Source organism: Lissotriton vulgaris, unplaced genomic scaffold, assembly GCF_964263255.1.
Source record: "Lissotriton vulgaris unplaced genomic scaffold, aLisVul1.2 SCAFFOLD_666, whole genome shotgun sequence".
In the NCBI taxonomy this organism is placed as follows: domain Eukaryota; kingdom Metazoa; phylum Chordata; class Amphibia; order Caudata; family Salamandridae; genus Lissotriton; species Lissotriton vulgaris.
Window position 1 is genome coordinate 834,944 of NW_028252215.1, and position 23,597 is coordinate 858,540.

The window sequence follows — 23,597 nt, forward strand, 5'->3', positions numbered from 1 at the left end:
CACATGACCCGACGTGTTTACGCGTCGCGCCCGCGGGCGCGCCCGTAGGCGCACCCCGGGTCGCGTCGCGTAAGCGCGTCGGATGTTCACGTTGCGCGATCGTATTCGCTCGAGTGCTTCCGGGTGCGCTTCCGCTGTGCGTATCACGTGGGCGCGGCTACACGATACGTCACGATGTTGTTTTCGTTCGCGGCAATAGCGCTAATGGGACGCTCTCCGGAGCGCGCCCTGGGGCTCTTCAAAAGACTACGCTTTCCGGGGCACACACCGGGGCGCGCCTCGGGAGCGCTCCGGGGCAGAAAACAATAAAATATATATATATACATTAAAAAAATTATTTTAAATACAAATATAATATAGGATTCATTCATTTGCAAAAATATTACAACTAACTATAACGTGGGCATTTCAATGGTTTTATGTCAGTAAAATTTCCAGCTAACTATAACTGGTGTGAAACCTATGGTTTTTTCAGTGAATTTAATAGTTTTTTTAAATGCTAATTCCTAACTATAACTGGTGTGAAACCTATGTTTTTTTTAGTGAATATATATATATATACTGATGTACTAAGGGTAAAAGCTCCCACTTGTTAATGTAATACACATTTTTGAATTTTGATGAGATTTTGTCATAGTTTTACATGATGTTTGTATCGCGATTTACATTGCCAACTTTTTCAGGACTCGACTCATGCTCAGGATCTAACAGCCAAGTCAGATCTTTGGCTCAGCTCTACTTCAGCTCTCCCTATTAATTTGCTTGCTCACCCACCTTTACACAAAGCCTGTTGTAGTGTGAGGCATGAATGAACATCCCTCATGTCTGTCAGCAACCCAGCAACATCGCCTTTTTTCATCACTGGATTCAAGGGAGCATTGCCCTCAGCTCTTGTCTATCACATGATGCATTTTCAAGATTAGATGCTTGACTTTGCTCGTCTATTTATGATCACCCCAAGGCTTCTTTGGCCTTTCTTGTATCATTTATAATATACCGTCTAACCCAGTGCTTCCCAAACGTTTTAGAACCACAAGTTAATTTTTAGAACTACCAACTTTTGCGATCCACCAAGCTTTAATATACAGGAGACTTTTTTTTAATGTAACTAATGCATCGTGTCGTAGTGCAGTGTAATTTACAGACAGCATATTTTCCATTGAAATGTCAACTAAATTCACACAGACATGCATTTTCCTGATTAAACTTTATTTCACACAAATGATAATGGGTGGAAATAAGGTTTCAGTGAATAGCTATCACGTGTGCAATACCAAGTAAATTGTCTTGACGTGTTTTGATCCTATTAAAAATCTTTGTTTATATCAATGTGCTTCATTTTTGCTTTCCAAACTGCTGTTCATTTACAGGTATTTACATTTTGCGGTGTGTTACATAAAATGGCATCCTACAGCCTTTTTTCCACACTTCCTGTACCCTTGAAAGATTTTTACATAATTTGCTTTAGTTTTCTTTCTCTGACTGCAAAGTGAGAGGCGTTTGTAAAGAAAAATCCCCATGTATAAGCAGCAATTTGTCAGCAGGCAAAGCCTGACATTTGACCTCTGTCTTTGAAACGCAGCAGATATGACATGATAAATGCAGAATTTAAATGCATCTTTATTATACTGCTTGGACTTTCAAGACCCACCAAAAATCGCATGTGACCCACAGTTTGGGAAACACTGGTTTGACCTGTTTATATTGATGGGGTTTTCTGTCTTCAGCCTCTCTACTTAACTCTGTCCCATGGAGATGCTCTCATTTGTCCTATCATTATGAAAAGAACCAGATCCCTCTGTGACGATTTACCCTTTTTAGGTCTTGCCTCACCCAGCGCATGCGCTGCTCGGCGAGACATTTAGTAAACAGGGCTTTGAAAGTGCGACCCTCCGCTTTTGGCTGGCATTCTGCATGCGTTCACGTGCACAGGCACGAGCAGAGGTGTCATATGGCTTTCCTCTCACTCGGCCAAGCATGCGCGCCTTGCTTCTATGCCCCTCCCTGTACCCCACCACACAGCGCGTCTCGCAGCTTCCTCGCAGCTTTTTTTTTTTTTTTTTACTTTGAGCACGAGGCGTGCGGACAATGCTTGTTATTTATTTAATAGCTGTCCTGTGCGGGGAGCCAGTGTGAGCTCATAATCCCTGGAGCACACACACACACAAAGCAGTGCTCTAGAAACATGAGTGAAGTTGTATAGAAGGGCCGCTTTCTGAACAGCTCCTCATTGTAGAGAGCAGTGTCAAGAGGACGTTGGTTTCCTGGATTTTCTCCCGATCTGTACAGCTGTCACATACGACTGCCTGCTCCAATAATAGGTAGCTCACCACCGCATCTCACTTCTGTTTTTCAGTCATGCTCGTTCTGAACACACGGTTTTGCTGGTGCTAGTTATTTAATAGCTGCCGGTGTGCTTTAGATCCCTCCTCTCCTAGGATGACTCAGCCGCCTCCTCCTCCATGCTTCTTATTTGAAGGAGTGCGCTCGTCTTCTTGGATGCTTCCTCCTGCCCCCTGCTTATTGTTGCAGGGAATGTGCCTTTGAACAATGTTCGAGAAGGGCTTGCACACAGCTGCCACTCGCTCGTCTCCTTGGGTGTCTCCTCCCAGTAGGTCCAGCATAAAGATCTGCTCAGGCTCACATTGCACAAGTGAGTGGTGCAGAATCCTTCCAAATGGGGCGTCTTCCGTGCAGCTGTTGTGCAGGAGCGATTTATCACAGTCTGCTCTCTGATCACATAATATCCCGCTGCCTGATTTCTCCCCTTCAATGCATTTGCACGCTCTCTTCGTCATCACTGCTGAATTAAACCACAACAACTTTGCTTTGTTACTTCCCTTATCTACCCCTCCCCAAACACTCTTCCTCCCGAGTTTGAATTTGTTTCTAAACGCAGGTTCGTCCCTAGCTTATTTTGGTGCTGTCTGTTCTCGAATTCTTGTTTGCCTCATTCTGCAACATCATTATGCTTCATTCAAGTATCTCTGGGAGCAGCATATGGTGGCTCAGTACAATGAGCCTCTCCCAGAGCTCTGAACGTCTCAGTCTGCCCGTGAATCTCTAATAGTTCCTGGAACGCCTCAGCTCTGCGTGATACCCTCCCAGAACACGTTAAACTCCCTGCGCTGTCCGTTAGCCTCTTGTATGGCTCAGAGTTAGAAAGATTCAGCGCTGGTCCTAAGCCTGTCTCATGCCTTAGAAACCCCTAGCTCCGTGAATGAGACCCTCGATGCCCCAGGAAAACCCTGATATGTTAGAGTGCATCTTCCAGCCTCCAGTAGTTCCCAGTTCTGCAACACGCAACTTGTTGGACACAGCCTCATGAAAGACTCAGAACAATCGGTTGCAATGCAATAGATCTCGCATTTACGCTAGTTTGAGCTATTGGCTTTGTAAATGACAATGCCTATTCTTGTTTTTTTTTTAACCTAAATAAAAGGCATTGTCATTTACAATGCCAATAGCTTAAACTTGCATAAATGCGAGACCAATTGTGTTGCAAATGCTTGTATTTTCATGTAACAAACAGTCCTGACCGTGTGGATGCCAGTCCGCCTTGTAAGAATGACCAACAATGGACTTCTACACTGATGTTAAATACACATATGATACATTTGTGCAGACGCAAAGACACCAATATAGTATTTATTACCTTGATTGAGCCATGAGCTATGAAAGGGGGAACATCAAGTGCTTTGTTCACCCTGTCCTCCACCAAGGACAGTTATCAAAAACACATTTCTCAAAGTAGAACAGTTTGTATGGTACATCTCATTCTGTATTTTTGCTGTGTATCTGTAAAATGCGGACATTTGCTTCACAGGAGACTCTGTAGGCTCTCCTCGGCCAATTACACCTTAAGCAGAGCTGCAAGGGTCCTTCTTGATTAAAAGGCACAGAGCTTCTGTAACCTCAAAGAAAACCTAACCACGGCAGGTTTATACTAAATATGAAACTGTTTGCGCTATTCAGCTGTATAAAAATGTATTTTACTTGTGAAGTCGCATTTGGGCCATAGTTACTTTAAAACAATAATCACTTTTACTCACATATCTTCAAAAACACTTATGTTAATATATTTTTTGATAGGGTCATTGAGTTATTCATAATATCTTTTTAATGATATATAAGGTAACAGCGACCATAGGCCATAGGCACGGCTTTCCCGCCTCCCCCTTCCCCCACACACACACACTCCTGATGGTGGTCGGCGCTGAATCCACACTTTTCATCGGGCCTGCCCATGTTTGCCAGATAGTGGTGTTTTCCATTTGTTTTCCAAGTTTCCTGCGCTTTCAGGAAACGGACGGTGCTGCTTAAACGCTGTCTCTGCTCTCTGCCCTCTCCTGCTCTCACCCCGTGCTACCGGTGCCCTATGTCTGTCCCGCTCTATGGCACAGCCCCCTGCTCCCTGTCTCTAATCTCTGCTCCCCACCCCCCTCTCACCCCATGTTTTCAATACCTTATGCCTGCTTAGCTCTGCCACAGCACACTGCCTCTACTCTCTGAGCCCCCTCTCACTTTTTAGTTATGCTTTTTATTATTGTATGTGAAAGTTTTAACACTTTTATTAGAACTTTCACATACAATAAAATAAAACATAACTAAAAACCTATAAAATCCCGAAAGCGAGACCTATTGGCTATGCCAATGCTTGATGTAACTGTTATGCATACTCTAGTCTACACATCTGTCTAGGCATGACCAGGGACGGGTTTAGCGCTATTGGTGCCCGGCGGTGCGACAATCATTTTTTGCTCCCCCACACCCTATGAGTGCCTCCTAGGATTCTCTCACTACCACCCAGCAAAAGTGTCCCTCATCTCACTGCGCCCCACCTCTTAGGTCTAGGCTTCTCCATATGGGCGTTGGGGCTCCGCCCCCTCTTACAATCAACAAAAGAAGTGCTCAATGAATGCTCATATTTTTTTAAATAAAAAAGTTCCCAATTTTGGTAGTCTTCTAAATTATGTACTCTGCCAGTAGTGAACACAGGGCACTGTCTGCCCCACTCATCAATAAAGCTGTGGTGACGGTGGCTGTTTTGAAGTCTGGATCACGTGACAGCCTCCTTGCATGCTCCCTGGGCGGGCCTAAAGAAGCCTAAGTGTTTGCCGGCTGACAACCTCACAGCCCTGAAGGCTGTGATGTCATCAGCTCGGCAAAGACCTAGCTTCAGGGCCCAGTCTCCACCCCCTAATGGCGTGGAGGTTAAGTTAGCCACGGGCGTTTTAATACCAAGCCCGAAATCGCTAACCCTCCATGTCAATCGGGGAGTGGAGAGCTTGTCACCACACCCCTTTCCCAACTCATTACAGGGCGTGCTGGGACCCACCCTGTAACGAGTTGGGAAAGGGCAGGCGCGGTGCGTCCATTGGGGCGTAGGGGCGTAGCCCGACTAAGCCCCATGGGCCTACCGCGTCGTCACTAAAACCCCAATACAAATATTTTTTAAAACCGCGCTATCTGCCGGCCAAGAAACCGAGAGACACCCGACTTTTCCGGAGTGCGCAGGGGTGGGGGGGATGGGCCTGCTGCAGCTGCGCAAGTGTATTTTTGGGCACAAGCATGCCCGCGCATGCGCAGATCATTTTCCTGTGAATTCCCCCTTAGAGAGAGCACCAGGGGGCGGGCCGCAGCCCCCGGGGTTACACAGGGCGACTAGGCGAGGAGTCATGGTGCCCCCCCAGCCAATCCTGGCGCTGCATACAGCGCCAGGATTGGCTGGTCAATACGTAGCCCGGGTACATAACCCCCTGTCTGGGGGGAGGGGGGCAGAGCTCTCTCTCCCTCCCTCGTACTGCGGCCTCTGTTTGTATGGGGTTTGATTGAAGACTTGACCTCTGACCTGACCGGACCAAGGAATACGGCAAGTCCCGAAGGAACTGCTCGGCCAGGGAGACCCAGCGTTCACACTCAACTCAGGTATGATCAGAATTCAGAGTGCTAGGATACGGCCCCGCCGAACCCCATCACCGCCACATAAATAATGAATGTGCACTATGGTGCTCCTGCCTCTTGTGTGGGCCTATTCCATGTGCACTTTCCATTTCAAGCGTGACCACTGTCTGCTGACTGCTCACTGGATGTCCATAAGTTAACAATTGCTGCAGTGCTGAATTGTAAGCGGGAGGGCAAGCCTTTTTTCTGCTACTGGTTGGGGGCAAGTGGTTCATGCCTGTGTCTATTAAGTCTTTGACAACGAGGTACTTGGTTGCTTTGCGTGTGCCTGGGTGCCACATCTGCTTATGGGGCAGCATGTGCATAGCAGGATGTATCGAGAGTGTGTGTGTGTGTGTGTGTGTGTTTGTGTGGAGGGGAGGGGGAGGTGGAGGGGGTTCGCTTCTGCCTACCAAGCAGCATCAGACGCTGCCCTCTTTAGTGACTATCAACGCATTACAAAATGAGCTCGCATGGGAGAAAGCGGGGATTCCCATTTTGGTGTGTAGTTCAGTTGTAGAAATGTATACATGACTTTGGGCTCAATATGTATGTTCCGATTTTGGTGTGAAGTTGTAAAAATGTATACATGACTTTGGTGTGAATATGTACCATCAAAACTGCAGGGCCACACCAAAGGGGAGAGGATGTGGTCTGACGGTTAGCGCGGCCGACTTTGGTGCTGGGAAACCAGGCTCGAGCCTCTTATTGAGGCATAAAAATGTATACATGACTTACTTTTGTGTTAAATAAATAGATATTTTAAAAAACAAATAAAAATAATGTTCGGACGAAGGTGGGAAATTGGTGTCGAATAAATACATGTTTTAAAAACTATTAATATTAATCATGTATCATTGGTGCTGGAGTACAAGGTTCGAGACTGGTATTGAACACTGACAAGCTGTGTGCAAGTTATATGGTCATAAAAATACATGAATGATGGATGGATGCAGGATGGATGATGGGTGGGTGGATGGGTGGATGCATGAATGGATGCAGGATGAATGATGGGTGGATGGGTGGAAGCATGAATGAATGATGGATGGAGGATGGATGCAGGATGGATGGCTGGATGGATGGGTGGATGCATGAATGAATGATGGATGCAGGATGGATGGGTGGGTGGATGGATGGGTGGATGCATGAATGAATGATGGATGCAGGATGGATGGATGGATGGATGAATGGATGCAGGATGGATGATGGATGGGTGGATGGATGGGTGGATGGATGGATGGATGCATGAATGCATGATGGGTGCAGGATGGATGCAGGATGGATGGGTGGATGGATGGATGGATGGATGGGTGGATGGATGGGTGGATGCATGAATGAATGATGGATGCATCAAAGAAGCAAGGGTTAATTACAAATTGGCTATCTCGAACAGGAAAAAGGTACTACAGAGAGAAGCCTGGGATAAATTGAATGAAGCAGTTGAGACAAAAAATAGTAAACTTTACTGGGAAATAGTCAACAGTCCATTTTTAAACACAGAAGGTGTCCCAGAAATCACTTCTTATGTTGCCTGCGAGGACTGGGTCTCTCACTTCACTAACATTTTTAATCCAGAAAGGGTATCATTAACCCTACCTCTTGCTGATTCGCCAATGTGGTTACCTATACCGTTAGAGATTACGCTGCAAGAGGGACTAGAAGGCCTTGCTAATAGCAAGGGGGGGAAAGCCCCGGGACCTGATGGGGTGCCCATAGATTTATTAAAAACAGAACCTAATCTGTGGGCCCCCATTTTGGTTAGGACCTTTAACTGTGCAGCGGAAGGCAATTTCCCCCCCTCTTGGGGTCAATCGGTTATCATCCCCTTATATAAAAAAGGCAGCAAATCCGAGGCCTCCAACTATCGGCCAATCTCTTTATTGGATGCCTCAGTAAAGGGTATGAGTAGAATTCTGCTCAAAAGACTTGAAACTTGGGCAGAAGATATGAACATTTTAACTAAAGTGCAATACGGCTTCAGGAAGGGGATGGGTACCCTGGAGCAATGCGTGAATTTGGATCTTTTAATTAATAAATATACAGTGGCTAAAAAGGGCAATTTATTTTTATGTTTTGCAGACCTGAGCAGCGCTTTTGATTTAGTTGATCACAGCATTTTTTGGCAGGTTTTATTGGAGTTAGGAGCACCCAAAGAAATAGTACATTTTCTGGCTAGGCTTTACCAGAAACTTTCCTGTAAAGTCCGATATGGTACCCATGGTGAATGTACACCATTCTTTAAGGTATCTAGGGGCATCCGCCAAGGATGCGTACTAGCTCCCCTTTTATTTTCTCTTTTTATTAACTGTGTTGACCGTACCTTGGCTACCATACCTGCAGACGCCCCGCAGATTGGAGGCAATTCTGTCTCAATCTTACTTTATGCGGACGACGCGGTACTTTTATCACGCACTCAGATAGGCTTACAGCGTTTCATTGATGGTTTTATGTTGTTTATACAAAACAGGAGACTCTGTGTAAATAAATCTAAGACCTATGTTATGCTGTGTGGCGAGTCAGCCAATAAACAAAAGTCCAACTTCTATCTAGACAGCGATAAAATGTTACAAGTTAAAACATTTTGTTATTTAGGAATCACCTATGCTAACGATGGGTCCTGGAAATCAGAGCTTGAAAATGCCAGGTTGAAAATGACTCGCTGTACCAGCAGCGTTTTTCGATTTTCTTCTAAGCTCGGTTTGCGAAGCATCCGTGATATGATTAACATTTATAATATTCGCTGTGTTCCCTCGGCATTGTATGGGGCTGGGGTGTGGGGCCACACAGACGGCACCTCTCTCCAAAAAGAGGAGAACAAGTTCCTAAGAAAAGTGCTTTGTGTTCCCCACTCCGCTTCCATTCAATTAATCCACGACGAGGTTGGGGTTGAGTTTATCTCGGACTTAGCAGCCGTTCGCCCACTCTTATTGTGGCGTTCTATTTGGGCTAAGCCAGAAACTCGATTCACTCAAGAAATTATTCTTGACTGTATAGGCCTGGACTTTTCTTTACGTATTCTTTGGCTGAAATATATTAGTTTTTGGTTTAAGACTTTGTTTGATATTGATGTTCTTACTGACCCCGAACTCGCGGTAGCAATACCCAAAAAAGAGATCAAACAAACTTTTCTGATGTACAAAAAGAAAGGGCGAGATGAGGTATATGGTAAGCTAACTACTGTGAAGTTCTATAGAGAACTTAACTTACCATCGGGGTTCCAAGTCTATCTCCTATATGTCTGCCGCCCATCTCATCAATATGTTTTAACCCGCGTCAGGTTGGGTATCGTACACCATTTAGTTGCGTTTCCAGTACAGAAACAGAAATCTGAAACTCCCTGCCCTTGCGACAATGTTTCACGCCAGAGTTGCTGCCATTTCTTACTTTTTTGTAAATTTTATCACTTTTTAAGATTAAGGTATTTAAAACCCATATTTATTAAATATAATATACGGTCTTTTAAGAAAGCCCTTGCGTTACTTTCAGCTTTAGAAAATGCGGACATATGTTTTTTTGTTGCCACTTTTATTTTGAAATGTACAGCTGCCAGGAAAAGTATTGTATTGCTATGATTTCTATATTCCTGTCTGTACTTTCCCATAAATGTACAGTTGCCAGGGGGAGCACTTGTTTAGCAGTGTTCAAACTTATTTATAATCCTGTCTGTACATGCTTTCTTCCTTTCGATTTTTCATATTTTTATCATACAGCTGCCAGGAAATGTTTAGTGCTGCTATATTTCTATACTTTCCTGTCTGTATCAAAATTTTAAATCAAAATTTTCTTGCCCCATGATTTAGGCAGGGGCTTGTTATTTAACGTACAGCTGCCAGGATAAGCATTTTGTGCCAATCTATTTATTCCTGTCTGTACGATTTTAACTTCTATACCTTTTTGTCATCTTCATGTTTTTTAATTGAGATCCAATGTTTAAACGCTTGTTAATATGTGTCTTATCCCCATATGAATTATTTTGGATTCCCCTGTATAAATTTTGTAACAATTTTTTAATGTAATGGATTGATTTCATGTTTTGCTTGTATGATTTGTTTGCAAATCGAATAAAAGCTTTGAAATTGAATTGAATGATGGATGCAGGATTGGTGGGTGGATGGATGGATGGGTGGATGCATGAATGAATGATGGATGCAGGATGGATGCAGGATGGATGGGTGGATGCATGAATGAATGATGGATGCAGGATGGATGCAGAATTGGTGGATGGATGGGTGGATGGATGATGGGTGGATGCATGAATGAATGATGGATGCAGGATGGATGGGTGGGTGGATGCATGAATGAATGATGGATGCAGGATGGATGGGTGGATGGATGGATGGGTGGATGCATGAATGAATGATGTATGGATGCAGGATGGGTGGGTGGATGGATGGGTGGATGCATGAATGATGTATGGATGGATGCAAGGTGGTTCGGGCTCGCTCGTTCGCTGCGGTGCAATATGCAAATTAGTTTACGCCGCACCACTTTCAAATGTCACCAGCCGCCCCTGGGAAAGGGGTGTGGCAGGCGGGAAGCTGGGGAATCGAGTCTGCGCAGACTCGTCCTCAGACTGCTTTGCGCAGGTGAGTCTACACTGTCCACTGTGGTGGAACTCACTGGAAGGAACTGGAAGCCATTTGATTAACTGTGTCAAGAGCCATAGTTCGACTCCAGCAAGGCGGACACGGACTGCATTTAGAACTTACTCAGAGAGTCCCGAGACAGTCCAGCATTACTGCAGTGCACCCCTGGCAGCAGCTAGTCCCAATGTTTGCTGCTTGCTGGTGCCACAGCACTGATTGGACTGCAGGTGTCGGGACTAAAGTGAACTCAGGAGTCAGCAGTTCACCAGCGCAGGTAAGGCCCAGGCGGGCATTTTTTAAAGTTATATTTTGGCTTTTTTTTTGGTTTGTCCTGCTCCGGGAATTTGCTCTTAGTTTTAAACATTTTAGGCCTCTCTCTATCCACCATCTACAGCCCTCCAATTGGGTCCATCAATGGGCTTCGTGGCGTGTGCTGACTTTGAGCTTTATTTTTATTTTTTAAATTTTTTTTCCAAGACTTTTATTACACAATCATGAATAGACACAGCATAGAGCCTACAACCCCGAGGGCCGGCTGCGGTATGTACAGTTACCAAGCAACAATTTCAGAGTAAACACAGCCATTCAGCTGACACCCCGGAGGTCCGGCGGCGTGGTAGCAAGGTATGCATACAATAGCCAAAGTCTTGTTCCGGATAATCCATAGATCTATGGTATTTTCTATTTTTAAAAAAACGTGGTTATTCGAAGCAGAGGAAACATTAATCTGAACAATAGCAGACAGGCTTCTCGCCATAGAGCACGCGCGGTTCAAAAGCAAGCACAATCACACTTACTGAGGAATGATACGCCTGGTCATAGCCACATCTGCCGTTGGGGAAGTACATAATTCGCCCCTATAGGCGTTCCATCGACCCCATTTCTTATCCCAGACTCCGGGACATCCCCTGGTTTTATAAACCGATTTTTCGGACAGCATGCACATGTCCATTGCGGCCACCCACCTAATCAGGAACGGCTTGTGCGGTGAACCCCATTGCATGGCTATTTCACGCTTCAATAGAAGGAAGCTTAGGTCCGCCCAGCGTTGCTCTATTGCAGTTAAGTCTGTAGGGTCCCATATATTGAGGAGCGCACCTTTGGGAGTCAGAGGGACCGGCTTCCCCAGGGCGTCAGTCATTTTCAGGACGGCCCGGTTCCAAAGGTCTTGGACCACTGGGCATTCCCACAGGATATGGTAGAAAGTAGCTATTGAGCCACAGTGACGGAGGCAAAGGTCAGAGGGGCGTCGGCCTATCTTGGCCAAAAGGGGGCCTGACATGTACGTCCTAGTAGTATTTTCAGCTGTATCAACCGGAACCTGTGATTAATGGCTAATTCGCGCGGGGACATCAGTGCTGACTGCCATTCTACATCATCTAGAGTGCCAACGTCAGTTTGCCATTTATCCCGCAGGAGATGAAAAGTGTTCGGCATATTGTTGCACAATTTGCGGTATGTGTACGATATCGCCTTGGCTTGAAGGAGTTCAGATAAGAGTCTGTCCTCGAGGACGAGGATTGTGGAAGGGAGGCGAGATCTGGGACATTGGTGAGTATGGCGTGTTTAATTTGGAGGTATCGGAAGGTCTCAGATTGAGCCAAATTGTACGTGCCTTGCAGTTCTGTGAATGTCAGTAGGTTGCCCTTGTGGAGCAAGTCTCCAATAGTGGAGATGCCCAATGTGTCCCATTTATCAAAGCCTCTGTAATGGCATAGGGTGCCTAGCCTGTATGAGGTCCAGAGTGGGGTGGAGAGTGTGAGGGTGTCGGCCCATCCGAGTCGTTTGTTCGCGCGGTGCCATATTGACAGTGTGTCAGACATTGGGCCTATATATCGAGCTCGGGAGTGTTTGCCGTAAAGAGCTTCGAGATAGCCGCCACAGCTCGTCTGGTATTTCTCCAAGTGGAAGGCAGGGTTTGTGGGTGTGCCATAGATCCATGAGTTGGTGGCGACCAATTGGGTTGCCCAATAATAGAGGCGGATGTTTGGAAGGGTGATACCTCCGTCGTACCACCCTTGCGTGAGAGAGAGGAGAGCAATGCGCGGAGAGCCACCATCCCATAAGAGGAGGCGGAGGTCTCCCTCTATTGAATTGAAGTAAGAGTCAGGTACGGGGAATGGGCAGTTTTGAAGGGCATAGAGGAACCGAGGGAGCGCAAGCCTTTTAAACAGGGCAGCTCTGCCAGGGAGAGAGAGGGGGAGCGTTCTCCAGTGTGAGACGTCGGCATGGAGTCTCTGGAGTGGGCCTTGAAGGTTGCGGTCATGGAACAGTTGGGGGTCAGGAGTGACAAAGATTCCCAAATATTTAAAACCGCCTTGGGCAATTTCAACGGAGTAGCCTCTCGGGAGAGGTGGGGGTGGACCACGGAGAACATACAGCACCGATTTGGACCAATTGATTGTGAAGCCCGAGTATTTACCAAAATTGGTGATCACGTGCAGCAAACTGTTAAGGGAGGATCTAGGGGAGGAGAGATATACTAGGATGTCATCCGCATACAGTGAAATTTTGTCGACCGTGTCAGCGTTCCATCGGAGGCCTCGGATGGAGTTGTCGGTTCGTATCCAGTGGGCTAGCGGTTCGAGAGTGAGGGTGAATAGCAGGGGGGACAGCGGGCAGCCCTGTCGTGTGCCCCTATGTAGGGAAAGCGCCTGGACGTATGCCCGTTGACACAAACCTGTCCCCAAAGGTCAGTGTAGAGTAAGCGAACCCATTGTATAAATCTGGGGCCAAAGCCAAAGCAGAGGAGCACCTCGAAGAGATAAGACCATACGATAGAGTCGAAGGCGAGTGTCGCATCGAGGGACAGGATGGCCGCGTCCTCTCGGAGGTGCGGTATCCTACTCATGACATTATGGACACGGCGGAGATTGAGCGCAGTGTTGCGGCCCGGCAGGAAGCCCGATTGATCTTAGTGTATCAGGGCTGGGAGAACTGTCATGAGACTGGTGGCTAAGAGCTTGGCAAGGACTTTTACTTCAGTGTTAATGAGAGAAATAGGTCGGTAGGAGCCGCAGTCAGCAGGTGGCTTATTGGGTTTACGGAGAACCACGATCGAAGCCAGTCGCTGGTCCGGTGGCAAGCAGCCGACTTCGCAGCTCTCCTCAAACATCACCTTGAGATGTGGGAGGATCTCACCCACCATGCCCTTCAGGAACTCAATAGGGACGCCATTAGGGCCCATTGCCTTGCCAGATTGAATGGCGAATAAGGCGTTCCTCACTTCCTCCGTTGTGAGGTCCGTCTCCAGCTCCTGTCTCTCGGTCTCTGAGAGAGAAGGGAGCCTCATTTCGGCTAAGAGCAGTTTGGATTCTTCCGCGTTGTAGTGGGCTCTGGCGGTATAGACCCCTTCCAGGTGGGTGGCGAAGGCCTCCGCTATATCGCCCGGATCTGTGACAGTAGATTGATCTGGAAGGGTTAATTCCGCAATCCAGCGGGAACCCTGCTCCTGTTTTTCGAGCCACGCGAGCATCTTGCCTGCCCTGTCCCCCAACTCGTAGACACGGTGGCGGGTTTTCAAGAGCTTGGCTTGCGCCTTTTCCAACGCCAGTGCCCTATATTCTATTTGTTTCGCTTGAAGACGGGTCGTTGTCTCATCCGTGGGGTTCGTGTTGTGGAGGGATTCCAGGTTAAGTAGATCTGTTTCCACTTGTGACAAGAGTTCACTCTGTTTGTGGATGTAACCTGTTTTGAGAGCTAGCGCTTTACCCTTGATTACGGCTTTGTATGCCTCCCATATTGTGTGACTCTACATTTTCGGCAAAGTAAAATTCGGTGTGTTCAAGCAAGCTATCGTGTATATCAGGGATTTTTAGGAGCCAGGGCGCGATTATTATGGGGCCGCGTGTCTGTTGGTGGTGATGTGTGAATTGCACCGTAAGGGGGGAGTGGTCGGAGATTCCTCTAGGAAGCCCCTCCGGACGGTGAAAGAATTGTAAATCAGTGACGGGTGAGAAGAAGTAGTCTATACGAGAACTGCTATTGTGAGCGTTGGAGTAGTGCGTGTCGTAGGGCGTATGGGGGTGTGACAGGCGCCATAGGTCTGCGAGCCCCATCATTTGTGTAAAGTGGGAGAGGTCCGAGCTTGACTTGTGTGTGGGATGGTGGGGGTGTCTATCAATGGCATCACTCATTGTCATATTGAAATCGAGCATTAGGCGTTGTAGGGTCTGGAGTGCGGCCGTGCCTAGGGCTGGAGGGATGTAGACTGAAATAACATTCAGTGGCTTGCCTTCCCAGGTGGCCTCCAACACTGCATATCGACCAAGAGGATCAGCCCATGTTTTCGTGCATGTCAGGGCCACATTCTTACGCACCAGAATACCGGTGCCCCTAGATCCAGAGGTGAAACCGGCATGCACCAACAATGTATATCCGCCCCGGTTTAGCGCCTGGCATGCATTACCCATGAGGTGCGTCTCCTGGAGGAGAACCAGGTCTGGAGAATGGCGTTTGAGATACTGCATCACCACCCCTCGTTTTATCTTATTGCCCAGACCATTAACGTTCCACGTCAGAATGGTCAGGGACGTTGTCGAGGGGGGCGTCATGGCGGCCTAAATGAGTGAGATTGTACACGGATCAGTGACATGCGGTGCATAGAGTGCTGTCTATGATAAAGGGCTCTAAGGGAGAGGGTTACCGTGGAGCCTGTTCGGGGCCAAGCATGGCCGAAGTCTGAGCTATAGGTATAGCGCGATGGCGCATGGCAACGCACAGGTGGACTCAACTGCGTCAGGTCGCTAGAGGTAACGCGTGAGGTAGCGGCGTGTTGCATGTCGCACTCTACTATCAAAAATCCGCTGCAATGAATAAGTAAGAACAAGAACAGAGACCATAGAAGTCTCGTCATCAACTCCCCAACATTTCCCGTCCCTCCCAAACCCACCCCCATACTGTTCCTCTCCCAACTACCCCCCTCCCTGCGTCCCTGCTCGCGGACTTAGAACTATCCACTCCCCAACTAGGCAGAGTGCCTGTCGCCCCCCCCGAACATTAGAGAGGAGTGTGGAGAGCCAAAGGAGCCCTCGTCAGCCAATACTCAGATGATGTCATCCAGTGCAAAGAATACAATCAAGATCAACAATAGCATTCACATAATAGGAGTCAGTGATAATACGTAAATGGAAGCTAGACCTGCGCCCGGGGTCATAAGGAGACCATTTTGAGCGGAGGGGCAACTTCAGAGAGCGCCGACGAGTCTATCATCGTAACATTCGACAACCCACCTGAGAGGGAGAAGCAGGAGCTATAACCAGTTCCAGTGACCATAGGCTCCTCGCCTATCACCCCACATTGTCCAAGAAGCGTCATCAGGGGTTGAGCTGCCTCCCCCTATTATGGGCATTGAGAGGGTGATGCTCCTCTCGAGAGCGGCGAATTTAACAGCGACATGAGTAGTTCAATCAACGACATCAGGTAGAGTGACCCACCCCGGGTGGAAAACAACAAAGGATACATAAGAGTCCAAGCATGAGTGAAGTAGGAGGTGGGCTGTGCTCCAAACAGTGATTCTTCGAGGAGGAGAGTCCGATATGCGCCAACCATCAGATAGCAGAGTCGGACGGTCATAGTGGAGAGCATATCAGCTTGTAAAGGAGCGACTGAACTGTTCAATCTTACCTAGAATGTTTGGCGTTACTCTTCCTGCACGGTGTCCGTGAATAGGTCTTGACTTTCCGGCGGCATGCCCTCGTCAGAGCGATCTGCTGATTTCTTGCGCCGGTTGTGGGTGGAAGTCGACTGTCGCCACCCCTCGATCCAGTCCCAAACATCAGCAGGAGAATCAAAAAACCAGGTCTTACCCTCCGCTTCGGAGCTTCGCCGGGAATAACAGAGTATTTGATAGACTGCGCACGGAGTGCCTTCTTCACCTCTAGGAAGCTACGTCGGCGGGCCTGTACTTTCATGGTGAAGTCCGGAAAGATCGTGATTTGCGCATTGTCTATTCGCAAGGGTGGTCCTGCTCGCGCCGTTTGAAGGATGACATAACGGTCACGGAAGTTGAACACACGGGCCACGATGGGGCGGGGGGAAGCGCCCGGCTTTGGCTGGCCCCCAGGAACTCTGTGGGCCCGTTCTATGGAAAAGACTTTGAGCTTTATTAATGTATTTTGTATCCCAAAGGTCAAGCTATTAAGATGCACAGATTATGAGGCCGTTGCCTGGCTCGCTCCGCTTCGAAACCAGCTTTAAGGCAGACAAAAGAAGCGGGAGGGTGGGCTCTTTTCTGCTTCCAGGGGTCACGGACACACGACAGTCTGCCAGGTGCCCTCTAAGTTAACGTTCTACATGAATATGAGTGCAATTCGAAGAAAAGTGCCATGAGGAGCAAAGCATCGGATCACATAAAACTGGGTCAAATTAACCCGAATTGTGGCAAGTACGGGGGAAACAACATTATCACGACTAAAGACAAATAGATGAGCATGAAATATTGTTTGTGTGTATTTCGGTTACTGTGGAAATACTTGAGTCTGTTGTGTACCTGTGTATGTGAAGTAGTGTGCATATTGTGTGTGTATTTAGTTGGTGTTGATGCACAAAGGGTTTGTGTGGTTGCGATAGAGGTGTGCGTGTGTGGTGTATTGTTGCCTATTCCTCTATTGTTTATTTTGCTCTTTATTTAATGGCAGGTTTTGTGATTCCTGGATATTCGTGTCATTTTGCATCTTTGTGAGTTTGTAATGTAAATATACGCCTGTCCTTTGTGCAGTCTTTAAGTTATTCCAATACCTATATGTTGTCATAATTTTCACTTGTGCCTGGCACCTACACCTGTGGCATGCTTGCAGGTTTCATTCATAGATTGCATTTGTTATGACGTATTCCTCCCATCACTCTCTCCTATAGATGCATGGCACTCTTACAAACAAGCTGTTTGCTGGTGTAGGTAGTGCTGCTACAGCCTGTGTTGAGAAAAGTTGGGTAGGAGAGGGGCTAAGGGGGATTGTGGTTATTTTGTTGAGCAGCTCCTGTCAGAAGGAAGGGGGGGGTTTAATGACATGATTGCTGCTCCCCCGCACACATGCCAACAATAGGGGTTGCGTTACCTGCAATGAGCAGGCTCCAAGCCTAGAACTCCATCATTGTGTTGTTCACCTTCTGACTTAGGAGCTAAGCATCTTTCCCGGGTGTCCCAGGCCCAGCAACGTCATCATTGGATCTGTGTACCACCTCCTACTGCAGAGTCCTGCACAAACATGGAGCCCTGTACCACAGTGTTACAACGCTCTCTGTCAAACCATCCCTGTCAGCACTTGTCTGCACTGTCACACCATCCTTGTGTGGATAGCTGTCTTGACACTGCACGAGAATGGCATATTAATGATAGCACTAAGGTGACACTTGATACATTGGGAGGGACAGACTATGTGATGATGACAACAGGTTGGTACATTGCACGATGGTGACACTGCACAGTAGTGACAGAACAGGGATAGCACTACATGCTGGTTACACTGCATGGCAGTGACAGCAGAGTGGACAACATTGCACCAGGGTAAAATTTGCTTGAAAATGCAACATTTGCACACTGTTATAAAAAAAAGTTCTCCCCCCCCACCCCTCCTGAATATCCCTTATGACGGGCGGGCTCGCCACAGTGCACTCACCACAACTTATACGCCACACCACTTTCAAATGTCACCAGCCGCCACTGTCAGGGCCCACCTACACAGGTCAGCGAACAGTGCGACCGCACCGGGCGCAGTGCCCTAATGCCGGCCTTGGGCATGACCTCAACAAGAGGAAAAAAATAGAATAATTCTCAGTCACCAGTTTAGGTGTGGGATTCCACTTTAGGTTCTTGCTAAATTTTACAAAAAAAGTGACTCAACTTTTCTTTCAGCACAAATGGCCCGAACAAATGCACAGAAGTACGGAAAATAATTCGCCAGACACTCTTGAAAGCTTATTGGGTCTTTCCTGGGCCATGTGTTCCAGCAATAAAACCAGGTCTTTACAACGGTGCAGCAAAGAGATTGTCTGGTCTCACTTCCCTCTGCACACAGCCGTCAGACAACAAGCAGAGGAGTACAACCAGGAAGGCAGACAAGCGCCTTTGTTGGAGGCACTTACTTCAACAGTGTTAATGGGAACCTGTAAAACAAGCGTCTCTTTTGTACAGCACGTCACAGCTCACTGCCCCGGGGGCCTGTGTGAGCTCGGAGCCATTTCCAAACTCGGGTTGTAAAATTATCAGGCCTGGGCCAAAGCCAGCGCGAACCATTTTTATAGGACTCCAACAAAATCGAATCCTAAAATCTTGATTAATAGTGGCATTACACAGCAGGGAACAGGGGGGATAAAACAGGCCACAACTTCACACATTCCACTTTCCACGGTGTGCAGCAGCGATTACTTTATATTTTATTTCATGGCACTTCATCGTTTCTGGGAGCAGCCAGACCTTTTGACAGGAAGGAATGTTGCTTATTAAAGTCCTCTTTTTAATAGAGTTAAAAGAAATGGCCTTGCCATCAAACTCGAGTTAGACGTCTTTGTTGCGCCCGGGCAGTGTGCTCCGTTGAGGGGCATGTTTTGGAGGTGAATTTCTGGGTTTCAGGAAAGTCTGTAGTCTGTATAACAAAATAACTGGGACGCATAAACTACAGTAAAAATGACACTTCTGGAACACATCTGGCATAGATAGTGAATATCACAAGGGCTCCAGTGGCACACAAAGAAACAAGACACGTGTAAAAATCATGACTTCGGCAGCTGATAGTCAATGTGTGAGATAATCAACACATCACTTTCAGATTGAGCATATGGGTGCAGAGCTCTCAAGTTTTGAAAATTCGTAGGAGACATAATTAATTAGTATAGTTGATGACATCACAGAAAGTGACAACAATGATAACACAAGGAGGAGTAAAATAATAAAAACATAATGAAATGTGTTAGTCAGAGTGAGTGAAACTTGAGCTCTCTGCATTTGCAGCACATAATGTAGTGCCATTTTTACTCACAGCTCACTCGTGCTCTATCTAAGCACTTATGAGGCGCTATGAGCCTGATGTATCATTCCCATTCGCAAACAAGAGATGTGCCATTTACACACCAATTTGCAGATGGCCCCCTATGTTTTATAGGTCACATTGGAGATTGTCTATTTCAAGGGGACCCAAATTGACTAGAATAATGAATTTTAAATAGGAACGTGGCACGTTGCATCTCCTGTAAATGGTTTCTGTTGGACATGGCCCTTTCAGCAGGGTCATCCACAAACTTTTTGCCAACACCCTCCTGGTTTCTAAACCCATTTTTGCTGGCTTTTAGGACTCTGCGCACTTTACCACTGCTAGCAAGGCAGGATGGGAGGGTAAAGCTGGGCTCCGCCGTACTTACACATGAATAGGCTGTGCCATGCGCCTCCACACAAAAGGCTGCATCCCCCTTGTAGTTAGTCTGGATCCATGGCAAGGAAGGCAGGATGCCTGTGGACTTCAAAGGGAATTCTAAAGCTCACCCCGTCCAAGTGTAAATATTGGACCTCAGGCACTACCTCCTCATTTCACTTCTGGATCTGTGGATACTGTGCCAGGAAGAAGGACTGCTGGGCTGCTGAAAGGACTGCCACCGTGCTGGACAGCTGCTATAAAGGACTGCTGCCCTGCTGTGCTGACCTGGTGCCTGCTACCCTCTTACCTGAGTGAGAAGGACAGTACTTCCTTATGTTGTACCAGGACACTAAAGTGACTCCAGGGGTTAGTTCGCTGGCCTCCTGTCTAGAGCCTCAGGGACAGAAGGCTCCATCAACCTTGAACCTGTCACCTGAACTCTGCCATATGTAAGTCTACCCTGCCAATTGATGCCACCCTAGGCCTGGGCCCTTGGAAGTAGGCCGAATGTGCTCTGCCAGCCTCTGGGGACCTAGAAGAGCTGATGCATCTCCTCTGTTGCGTAGCGCAACCCCGAGAAGAACCTCCACAGGTCCTCTGAACCAACTCAGCACCCCGACTGCACGACGTATCCTCTATGCTGGGCTTCACATCGCAAGCCCTCCTCAACGGGATCCTTGATGATGACACAGGCCTTCTCCCTCTGCAGCCTTGCCGCATCTCAGAACAAACGTATCACTTCGGCTGCACAATGCATCTTCAACGCAGACCCGTGCAATCCACCCCAAGCCAGGATTGAAGGTACTTTGTTCAGCTGTCCCAACTGGCTCCCTGTAGCCGGCCCATGCTCCACTGCGGTCAGCTTCAAACTATGACTTTCTTCCGGTCCGGCTCGATCAGATATCCACAGTTGGGGCTTGTGCTTTTTAACGCTATTCTCACTAATCCCTTTGAAAATGCATATCTCTGGATCTACTGAATGGATTTTTGTCCTTTTAGTCTTTTTTTGTTTGTTTTAAATAACTATTTTTCTAAGTTGGTGTGGGAACCTTTTTGTGTGGTGTTTTCACTTTATTACTGTTTGAAGCGTTGCACAAATACTTTACACATTGCCTCCAAGTTACACCTGACTGCTCTGTGCCAAGCTACTACGGGGTTCAGCACAGGTTATTTTTGTAGCTTATTTTTTTTCAGTTTCAAATAGTGCAAACCTGACCCGAAGGTATCAGAGTGCTTTACATGAGCACCAGTTGCATTATAGATGGACACATTCATTTTGTTAGACACAAGAGATTAAGTGATTTGCCCAGAATAACCGGATATTGAGCTGTTACTGCCAAGACTGAAAGCGAGTTCTCCAGCTTCGAGTCATTAGGCCGCATCCTCTTACTTTAGGGTTGACTTGTGCCTCACCTTGATAAGGATTGTGGTTGCTACTTCACCAGGGCTTACATCCCAGTAAGCCAACAACCCAATTTCTCACAGTTTCCAATGCACAGAAAGGGCCTGTAAGAGACAGCAGACCTCTGCCTCTGCATTGTCTTTTCAAAATGTAAATCTTTTTTTTAGGTAGCCATATTCCATTAAAGGAACCAGTGGTGCTTTAAAAAAATGTTCACCATTTGAGACGATATCAAGGTAGCAGGCATGTGTCCACTGGAACCTGCCTCCTCCCCCTGAGGCCACAGACATGATACACAAATGGGAAGGTGACCCGTTTGGACCCCTTTCCCATTGAGAACAAGTTATCACCTGAACTTGGGGATCAGTAACTCCTGAATGGTTTGCACCCCCAATTGCAATTGCAATCACAAGCCATTGAAACATTCCTTTACAAATCATAGTGGGTCCTGTGCTAACTACACCCTGCTGTCAAGCTAGCCTGGCTGATGAGGGTTAATACCCCGGTACCAGTCCCAGGATGCTTTTTTTCCGGTCCAGAGAGGACCTGGCCTGGCAGTTTGGGCTGAATTGTTCCCATTGGGAGTAGGGTCAAGACCGATTTGCATTTGGGTGGGTCCAAACTGGAATGGCCTGGTGAGCAAAATAACAATGGATTAAACCCAGATCTCTGACTGGGGGTGAGTGTTTGACACTGTTCAACATTCTGTCCAACATCTTTTTGTGTTGCAATTTCACCCTAAGTGTGAAGGGTATGCCCAGATGTAGGTCCCGTGCTCACTACGCCACCGGTTTCAAGCTAGCCTGGCTGATGAGGGGTAATACCCCAAAACCAGTCCCAGGATGCTTGTTTTCCGGTCCAGGGAGAACCTGGCCGTTCAGTCCTGTCTGGACTGTTCCCATTGGGAGTAGGGTGAAGACTGATTTGCATATGGCTGGGTCCAAACAAGAATGGCGCGGTGAGTAAAATAATGATGGATTAAATCCAGATCTGTGTCTGCGGGTGAGTGTTTGGCAATGTTCAACATTGTGTCCATCAGCTATTGGTGTTGCAATTTCACCCTAAGTGGGAAGGGTATGCCCAGACGTGGGTCCCGTGCTCACAACACCACCGGTTTCAAGCTAGCCTGGCTGATGAGGGGCAATACCCCGAAACTGGTATCAGGATGCTTGTTTTCTGGACAAGTGAGGACCTGGCCTGGCAGTTCGGGCTGGACTGTTCCCATTAAGAGCAGGGTCAAGACTGATTTGCATATGGCTGGGTCCAAACTGGAATGGCATGGTGAGCAAAATAACGATGGATTAAACCCAGATTTGGGACTGTGGGTGAGTGTTTGAAAATGTTCAATGTTAAACGTTCCGTCCATCATCTTTTTGTGTTAACTTTTAAATATACCAGTCCCTCCAAGAAGAAGCAGAGAGCCAACAACTCTACCAGCTCCACCACCCCAGGCCTCGTAAACACCATGTGCTCAACTCCCGGGGACCTGTGGACAATGGTGGGACCTTGGCAGAGAGGGACATTACATCTTGGACCAAAATGCTGCACCCTTCCTTTCTGTTGCTGTGCTCTGTACTGATGGTCGATGCAGAAGTCGAACCAGGCCATTCAGAAGAGCGGGACCCATTTACTTATGATTATCAAGCACTGCAGATCAGGAGTCTTGTGAGTGTGTAGGAGTCATCTTCATCCTGGGGATTCTGCTCATTTGAGCAGAAAATGCTGGCGCAAATTCAACCATCTTCAGAGGTCCGGTGAGTCTGACGAAGAAAAGGGTAATTTGAAAAGACTGCCTGCTGCCCCCCAGGCAATTATCAACCAGAATCTTCTAAGAAGCCCAGTCAGCTGAGGTTGGTTTGGGATGAATATAGAGTGACCTCGAGTTCATGGAAGAGAAGAGATGAATTGTGCTTCCTAAAGCTAGATGTAGCTGGTTCTGCATGCAGCGAGCGCAGAGCTTGACTTTATCTGCAATTAACCACTATTGCACTGCTTGACCCACACTGTTTCTGCACCATTCACTGCAGAAGCAGGCCAACTTCACTCACTAGTCCTAATTGCCTGACTTGAGATTGTACTCAATAATACTCACTGTGGGGGGGGAGGTGGCCAAGCCACATGGATGACAGGGCACGTCCTTTAGTGGCTCCCTGCCAGCCCTCAGTCATCCTGCAGCATCCTGCGATATTACGGCCTCCAATGGCCCAGACGACATTGCTTCCCGGTGGGACTTCCTTCTGTGGCATAGAGACTAGGAGATGGAGATTGAGACCCCACCTCATGGTAGCTGTTGGCCAATATCTGTGGACGCTGTTATTG

General features: G+C 47.4%; 1 pseudogene; it reads left to right on the forward strand.

The window, feature by feature from the left end:
- Positions 1-22,817: 22,817 nt before the first annotated feature.
- On the forward strand, positions 22,818-23,127 carry LOC147662631 (phospholemman pseudogene; annotated as a pseudogene).
- Positions 23,128-23,597: the final 470 nt, after the last annotated feature.